At 41.6% G+C, this 9,245-nt stretch overlaps 1 protein-coding gene across 2 annotated transcripts in view; it reads left to right on the top strand.

Annotated features, from left to right (window-relative positions):
- The window catches only part of LOC111248667 (uncharacterized), a 101,925-nt gene that overhangs the window by 16,704 nt on the left and 75,976 nt on the right, over positions 1 to 9,245 (top strand). The window lies entirely within an intron of this gene.

The following is a 9,245-nucleotide window of genomic DNA, read 5'->3' on the forward strand; positions in this document are numbered from 1 at the left end:
GTTTGACACTAAGCTTATTTATTGATTTAACAGGTGCGACTAGCAGACGTTATCTCAGTGATGCGGGTTCCCGTTTTCGACGACAGGTGATCTAAAACAATACGCTTAATAATCCACTTTAGAATGTACTCCTTTATATGTCGTCCTTCCAGCGCAGGTGAGACAAATACTTTCCGGGAATATCGACTTTAAGCAAAGGCCTGTAAGTGGAGGGTTCTTTTTTTACGGAAGAATTCTCATTACTATACTTCATGCCATGCAGGCGTATGCGATTGATCGTGAGCACGTAACATTTTTACGGGCACACCAAATTGCTCTAACCCACAGCCAGTGTTCGTTGTGTATTCTCGATAGCGTCGCCGTAACGTTTACAGGAGACGTTCGTTGAACTTGGAACATTTTTGGGAAACAATATATTGAACAGGTTTTTACAATGGATTGCTGATTGCATCCTTACCTAAAGCTGACATATTCTTTCTGTGTTAATATATCTTATGTAGCTTTGATTACTGATGTGACGTTATCGAAATCCGCCAGAAAAGGTATCATAAAAACAAACGAAGCAAGTTTCACGCGGCGTTAGCGGGGCAAATGACATCCAGTAATTTTTTTAATCAAACGGGAAGATCTCGTTCACTCGATAGATTTTAAAGAAGGCCACCGATTTTCTGTGCAGCAGCGTCGCTTATGCTCCGGTTGGATAGCCGCTTGTTTACGTTTGCCAGTGTTAAATCTGTCCGTTTTGCGATGATAATATGATCAGAGCGTTACGGGTCGATACTTTTCTGTGGTTTCCCTCTTTATAAATTTTAAGCACAGTTCCAGCTACCTTCCGGCCTCTGACTGGTCTCAGATGCCATCTTAACTGACATTCTACTGCCTGACAATCTATAAAAACATTCTCGGTCTAAAATTTGAACTTTGTATGTCATTTATATAGAATGTACTGTTACATAATAATACGTACGTTGGGGGCAACCGACGAACGTCGGATTAGGGTGACTCGCGTCCGTTTCATTCAACGCGTACCTTTGATATGATAATTTATAGTTTCGCTGTTCGTTTTGGTATAAATTGAATGAGCCACAAACGCCTGTTTTCATTACTCGCCACTCAGCTGCTCATCATTGAAGCCTGTGTCTCTATATTGCCCATGAGCCTGTCGATCCTCCTTCAGGGTCCTCCTGGCCAAACGAAATACCCTCGACTACAAACTATCGATATGGTATCCAATTTAATATGCAATGAGTCAAACTGTCTCAAGCTTTCGTGCTGCTACGGATCGTGAACTTATAGTAATTAAACAAATCGACTGCTGCATTTGCTGTTCGATACAAAGGCAGTTAACAGAAAAATCTTGAAATCAATATGAAAGCGAACGGGTACATCGCGCCCTTTTTGTTTTTAGCCAATCGCTTAATTTTGTCGACCGTTTGCCTCCGGTCATCCTTTTAGCAAACGTGGCAATCTCGGAACGGTAACAGTCTTTTGTCCAATTAGACGAATGTACTTAGTTGTACCGCTAAACACAGGCCACAAAGAATTCTTGCTAGTAGAGATCAAAATGAAAGGTTCACTTTTTGTTAGAGCCTAAACGAATGCACGATAGGCCCATGTCTACTTTTTCGCGAAACCGCTACGAAATTTTTGATAATAATCACTATCATCGTTAATGAATGACACGGTATACCAAAATACCTCGTTATTTTAGCAATCGATTGTTGCTTGTTTAGTAGCTTCAACGTGCCTCTCAATAGATAGATTGCCAATCGATCGATAACACGGCAGCAATGCTCAGTCACGTATTGCATATACGGACAACATAGCAAAAAAATAAAATAGAATTACGGTGAGTTGATGAAAGGCTTGTTTGTCCTGCGACCCTTGCTATCGTCCATTGACTCCTATTCCCATTGAGCCCTAATCGACTCTGTTTGGACGTTTATTTAGTGCTTATTGCTATCTACAAGGTATGTTTACAAGCGTTTGTTAGTACTGGTGCAATGTACAACATTGTCACCAAATTCGTCGGCTATTCCAAGTTAGGGTTTATTGCTATAGCATAATGGCAATACGAACTGTCATTTATTTCCTGTACAGTTGTAAGATAAGATCTAACGATGCCTATACCTCAATATACGTTCACGTAGGCGGCTACGTCAAAAGAGTATCATCGTAAAGTGGACTTGAGAGAGGCTGGTCTATGGGAACTTTAAAAGAGTGATGGCTCTATAATAATCGCTGCTGCAGGGGCAGCAGTACGAGCTGAAGTAGCGCTGGAAGCCGGATCTCATACTGCCAATGCTGTAATTCATTCACTCGTCAGCCCTCGAATGACGCCGATGCGCCGCAATCAGCACCGGCACACCAAGCTATAATTGACTTAAAGAAGCCCCTGGTACACATAGTGCAGCTCGTTCTTAAGGTATCATGCAGTTGCCGTGGGCACTGACACGAGGGCGCACCCGTATCACACAGCAACAGCAATGTACGTCGACTTGTATGGCTCGTACGGTTTTTCAGGGGCGATTATTGCGGTTTGTCTGCCAGTTACCACATACTAGACGGCACTCGTCTGATATATACGGTCAGGCGGACAAAGCGACAGAGATCAGACAAACGAATGTACCCTTCATCGGGTATGGCAGTAGATGGACAGGCAATCGAATCGCAAAAAACACGGGAAGGAGAGCAGGGGCAATCGAACTCGCATCACGCAGCTGTGACCGAACGGTCAAGGCGCTTCGGAGAATGTTCTCTCTCATCACAGTCGTCACCCGATGGTATACAATCATACCAAAAAAAGTGTGTGTGCATTGGGGTACATGTGCAGCCGACTGTGCAGTATGTTCGATGTGTGGCACAAGAAGAAAGGGCATACACGTTTGCTTGTCTTCCTCGTTTTGCTTCTATTATCCATATAATTTGCAAATAACGTACGTGTCCATCATCAACGTCAAAACCACCACAGATTTGACGAGAGGCAGTGTAAAATTAACATTATTAAAACAAAGGCGTTCGGCATCTGTAATGCGCAATAGCAGTTGGAGCTTTTGTTTGTTGCTCACATGCGCGCAATAGGAAATGTCAAGTTCCGAGCAGAAGGGACTGCCATAATTAAAACTTGTCGGTTTGCTTATGGATTGTGCTAGTACAAAATACCGTTACGGCCTTGTTATGTCACATAAGCACACCATTCATGTTCACGTCATGTAGTAAGTTAGTAACCACACAACGACTCGATATAGACAAGCAACTATTAATAATGACTGCTGAACGCACGTGGTCACCGACATCAGCCATTCGCGGCTCGACGATGATCTATCAGTGAGTCAATCACTCAATCAATCCGACAACTTCATGTTGCACTGTTGAAATCGTAGCTCGATGCTTGTAGCAGTAGAATTATGCTGTCTGACACTTGGTGTGATGTTTACAATACACTGATTATAAATCCGGCCTTCTTTGATGTCAGCAGTAGGGAAGTTTTACATGTTTACACGCTGAGATTGTAAGCTAAGCCATCGTTACGGATTGAAGCAGTAACTGTAGCCAATGAGAAGACATACTGGATATATTTCAACGCCAAACGATCGCGTTTGGTGAAGTGAAGAGCGTTTTCAGATCTAGTGCTAGTGTACATATTAAGCGACCGCAGTTAATATCTTCCCCATCACGCTAGAAGCCAGTGAGGTTATAAGACGCTTGTAAGTCTGTGACAGCCTGAGACAAGGAGCGAGTGAATATCTTTCAAGGTTACGCGTGGGAAGCAGCAATGCCCCGCCGAATGTTATTTACTTTCAGTTGTTGCCCTCGCTGATAATGAGATATGAACGCGAGCGGAGGACTCGGAGATATCATCTGAAAATGTTTAGAGTGAAGCTTCGATGCATGCTGATACCGATGCTTTTGTGTCTGCGTTACTTATCGACACCATGATAGCTTCTAGCGATGGTTCAGTAACGCCTGATGGCCAACACAATTTTACCAGCGTCAGCAAAAAAAAAAACAATATCGAGCGGGACGTTTGGCTACAGCCGAACTCCAATCGATCGCCTTTCGTAGGCTTAGTGAATAATACGAGAGCAGAAATACGTCATATCTCCACTCTCGTGGAAATTGATTGCTAGTAGAGGCTATTTCTCTTATAGTAATGGACACTCCCAAGAACGAAAGGCGACCCTAAGCTACGTGTGCAATTAACAGTAAATATATTTAGTTAGAAAAGTTTTCACAACGAGCTTTTCTTTCTTGAATAAATAAAAACACACTGGGCACTCGCATACACGCACCGGGAAAGTGGTGGCTTTGTCATTACCATAGTAGTTTTTAGAAGATTTCCCCTTGTATCATTTATTGCTATATGGTATAGTCCACTGCTAAGGCATACGTAAAAAGCAAAAACGCCGTTTTATGGATGCAATGTATTACGTTATCATATTTTATATATGTAGGTGCTCAACACACGCCCTTCTAGTTTCGCCGCGCGGGTGTGGCAACTTTACAAACAAGCCCTTTTGTTTTAAATATTAAAGTAAAGACGAACGCAGGTATATGAGCAACATTATATCATTATCCATTACTAGTGTTATTATTATAATCAAACAAACAAGTGATTTAATCCTGCCCCTGTTAGGGATCATAGTTTTTATTCGTGTTATTCTTAGTCGCGGGTCAGTGAAACATGATTAGACTGTGTGCTTGCCGGTTCATAGTCAGCGCTGCGTTTAATATTGTGTAGATTTTGCTCACGTACACCCCTCTATCATCCCGCGCTGCTCAAATAGTAGAGTCTCCTTGGCGTGCAATTGCCGCTATCGTTAAGGGGCCTTCTAGGGAGGTGTAAGCGAACCTCTTTATTTTTAGCCCTGGCAAAAATGATGGAGTCGTGAAATGGTTAATGCTGTTCGGTCCATTCCATCTCAGCAAAAATAGACAACCCCGAATGAATAAGTTGGGGGTCATATGGTATTTTTGAAAAAATGCTTCAAAAAAAGTGCTGCGTATTGCTTTTTTCCACATAGCAATAGATGCACAAACACGCATCCTGTTAGGGATTCATCCATCCAGTAACGGCATCACTGGGCGCGAACAGATAACCGTGCTGTCGTTGCAGATCTAAGACCCTCTTTTGCTCCTCACTACCTATAAATTCAGCTGTTGCCCCGTTCAGCCATCGAGAGAAAAAGTGCAAGCAAAGCAATGTAGCTTCTTATGCTGTAATAGGTGTAATTGGAAAAGAAAAACACGGAAAGAAAGAAAGCCAGTTTAGAGAGAGACCTGGGGGATCTTCTACCGCCAGCATCCCCTTTGTCCGTTTGCCTTCGAAACGGTGTTAACGGTGATGGCGAAGACGGTAGCGGCCCTGTGCGATTTTGCCTTCTAGACATCTATTAGCTACTGCTTAACACGTGTTGCTACTCCAGACACCGAGCAAGGGGTACAGCAGGGATAATAAACATCGACGACGTTCAAACAAATTACTAGTTACAGCTCGTTGTAATCGTCGAACAAATATAGAAAAAAAGGAACAAATGACATAGAGAAAGAGACGACGGAATCGGAAAAAAAGTAGCGAATTTTATAATATGGCGAATCGCCACCGCCGGTGTACCGCTGTTAAGGTCAGCCTCAATGCGCCTTGCTGAGACTTATCAGCTGCTATACTATTATTCTACTAGTCAATATTAACAAAGTTCGGTAGCCATTAAGCGCACCATTCACAACTGACAGTAAGGAGTTCAATGTTACACCAGTTCACAAAGAGGAGCCATCTTTGTTTCTTGCCCAAATCATTTCTGCAAAAAGATATGGGCGTGATGATTTCGTGGTGGAATATAAGAGGTGCAGTTTTACACAGCTGGTGTATACACATACGTATCTTTCAACAACACGAAATTCGTTTGGTTAACTCTTTCAAGCCATGCTATGTATTATAGGTTAACCATTAGCCATTTTTCGATATTGCTTCGAAAACTGCTAAGGGGGTCTTGTCGGATTTACACGGTGCTTCTTCGAGCAGATCTAGACACTAGGATGTTCCTATCAGCAGCATCTGTCGTTTTGCACTTTGTCTTTCTTTTTCAAGAACGTTTCGTCACCTAACAACGATGAGATCTGAACTAGTGGCAATCGGCATGTGTGCTGCCCCTGCTAGCTATCGCTCTTCGAATAGAGACACGTCTTAGTCGCAGGGTCTACTAGAGCCGAAACGAGCCCAACGTATATGGGGGCTGTACTGCCCCTGCCTCAGATCATATATAGCGTATCGGTAGTTATGGTCTCGGTGCGGCAAGCCGCTAAATCTTCGGCTGACGAAGCCAATGATTGCTGATGTAAACCCCGCCAATGCCATATTGTACGGGATAGATGTCTGATCATGCGAAGAAGCACACACGCAATTAAAATATCAGTCTTCGCCTATGCTTGTGGTAGTACATAGCGTTCAGTGACTTTTGTTACCGTTGAATTAGGGATCAATCAAGTCGGAGCTGTGCCTTATATTTATTGCGTCTATCAGCTCAGGCATTGATTTATAGCCGACGTGCAATTCCATTTATTATATTAGATAGAAGCCGTCGCCTGTACAATATAGTACAATTTTGAAGTCGTATTACCATTCTTAATATTATTACTGTTATACTATATATGAAGTTAGATATCGTAGTCAATACTTCGATAGGAACTTGCATCGATTTAATTACGCATTGCAGTTAGTTCAATTGCAAATAACTGTTTTCAGCTGCCGTTGTTACTGTTGAAGTCCACCAGTTGATATTGTTTGGATCGAGTCAAATGAAAGCATAACTGGAAAGTACCAATCGAAACGTAGTCGTACCTCATCAACTTTGTCCTGTGAAGTTCCGATTACGGCTACTCGTACCCATAGCACTTTACAAACGTGCATGCCTGTCATCGAAATGGGAACTTACGATCCCAATAAAATGCACATAAAAAAAGCAATTGATATAGTACTTACTGTACAAGTAAGTTCACATGTTGAGTTGTTGATCGTCGCCTTTGTTTTTGTCTGTGCTGCAACATTTCACAGTATTTTAGTGCATGGCTCATTTCCAGTGAAAGAATAGTCTTTAGCAAAACGTGACCTCCACATAATTCTGTATTGTTGTTAGGCAAACTTTTTATTGAGTGTAAACTTACAAAACTGAGAGTACATATAGAGCAAAAAAAAAAAAAACGCTTATAATAGAAGGCCATAATTTGCCATGTTTGTACTGACGCTTCTACACGTCATCTCTAGCGTAATCTTTCTGAAACCTCAGGTTCCATATGGTTTAGTCATCTTCTGTACGCGAGGTTTGCTAATGAGCTAAGTATTCTCACTGATCTAGTTTCTGGTATATCGTTATTTATCGTTTCAAATCTTTCAGAAACCATTCACGCGTAGTTTTAGAATGACCCAGGTTCACTCTTCGCTTGTTCCTCTCTCTGCATGGCTGCTATATGCGCAGGTGTTCTGGACCTTGAGTGGATCCTGTTGTCACGCCTGACGACAAATCTGTCGAATCTTGCCGCACGGCAGTGTGTGTATCGTTCGTGCGTAAATGCACACGTGCATCGTACAATGATGGCGGCTCTGAGTAGGTAATACTTTTCGTTGTTGTAGTTGCCGAGGGTGTGGCTAGCGAACGCAGCGATTGTCTGCAGTGCATAAACGGGCATTAAAGAATGAAAACATGGCTAACTCCAGATACCCCATTACTATATGCAGTTTATGATTTGCGTCTGCTGATCATGGCATCTCATTAAACATATTAATGTTATGATAACTAATTACCAAATAGTAGCCATTATACACTTGTTGTTAATGTTCTATTATTACGAATCGGCTACCTATCATATATATATATATATATGTATACGCATATGGTACAAATATTCGTTTTCGATATATAGCGACTGTAGTTGCTATTAGCAACGTTTAGCAGCCTGTGGAGTTCATAACAATAACACGCAGTTATGGAAACGCGCATTAACTTTGTTTATATTTAAACAATTAATCTATTCGATGCAACAACGCATTTTACGACATCAATAATCTAGCCTCGAGCGACATCTAGTGGTTACTCTATGTACTATTCAAGCCAAACCGACACGCACATACGAATATTATGTAAACATTATTTGTTTTCTGTTAATATTTTTTTTATTTCATCGTAAATGTAAATCGCAGATATTATTAGTTGGCATCATCCCTGAGTTTACATTACCATCACTTGTCATGGGTAACCAAATCTATCGGCATGTCCTTCCGAGATCGAAAAGACGAGACCAGATTTATGTCATCGACGCATCACTTAATATCCGGCTGTTCTACCAATCAAACAGATTTATTGATTTCTATTTACCTCTCCTAAATATCCACTCCCGTTTTACTAATCACTCGCCACTCGTATGTTAACGTCAATGAGCTAAGCATGAAGTATTTCTGTAGATATATATATATTGTACAACAATTAGACAAATTTGTCAAGTTTTTTTCTCGTTTACTTTAAATTAATGTCTCATTATTTTAATCTGTCCATTAATAAAAACCTCATACTTACTGTAGTTTTTTTTTTAATAAAAGGTCTAGTTTAGCTTGATGACTTTCTTCTGTCGCGACGATTCATCGCTTTATACTCGCATGTAAGTCCGTGAACATGATCGATTACTTTGCGTTTATTACGTCCGAATAACAACGTACTCGATACATTTGAATGTCAGAAACAAATTGACGTGAGGATGTAACCATTACTAAGTAGGTAATGTTAGTGAGAATAGCACAGCTCAGAGCATCGACGGAAAAGTCTGACGGAAATTATTGAGGTGACGCGTGCGGATCGTTCATCATGTCATGGGATGTTGTGAACGTTTTCGCTTATGAAAGGGGAGGGGAGGGATGGTGGGTTTTCCCTCTGGCTCCATCTTTTTTTTTTGCAACAAACGCTGCTCAGCGATGACGCAACACTTCTATGTTTTTGGGTTGGGAATATCTGAATATTTAAAGATCTTACGGTACATACTTCTTCTACGTTGTTTCGTTGTGTACTATACAAGCGATGCTGCCGTTTCCTGCAGCGTCACCTGCCTTTTCTAGCCTACAGCTGATATATATATATAGGGAAAAGGAAAGAGCGCGCGTATGAGCGTGAATACACATCTAGAAATTGGCAGGCACTACATGTTGCATGAACGAAAACGCGATGCTACATATCAGAAGCAGACGTGCATACGTGTCGACC

Source organism: Varroa destructor, unplaced genomic scaffold, assembly GCF_002443255.2.
Source record: "Varroa destructor unplaced genomic scaffold, Vdes_3.0 BEIS01000004.1, whole genome shotgun sequence".
NCBI lineage: Eukaryota > Metazoa > Arthropoda > Arachnida > Mesostigmata > Varroidae > Varroa > Varroa destructor.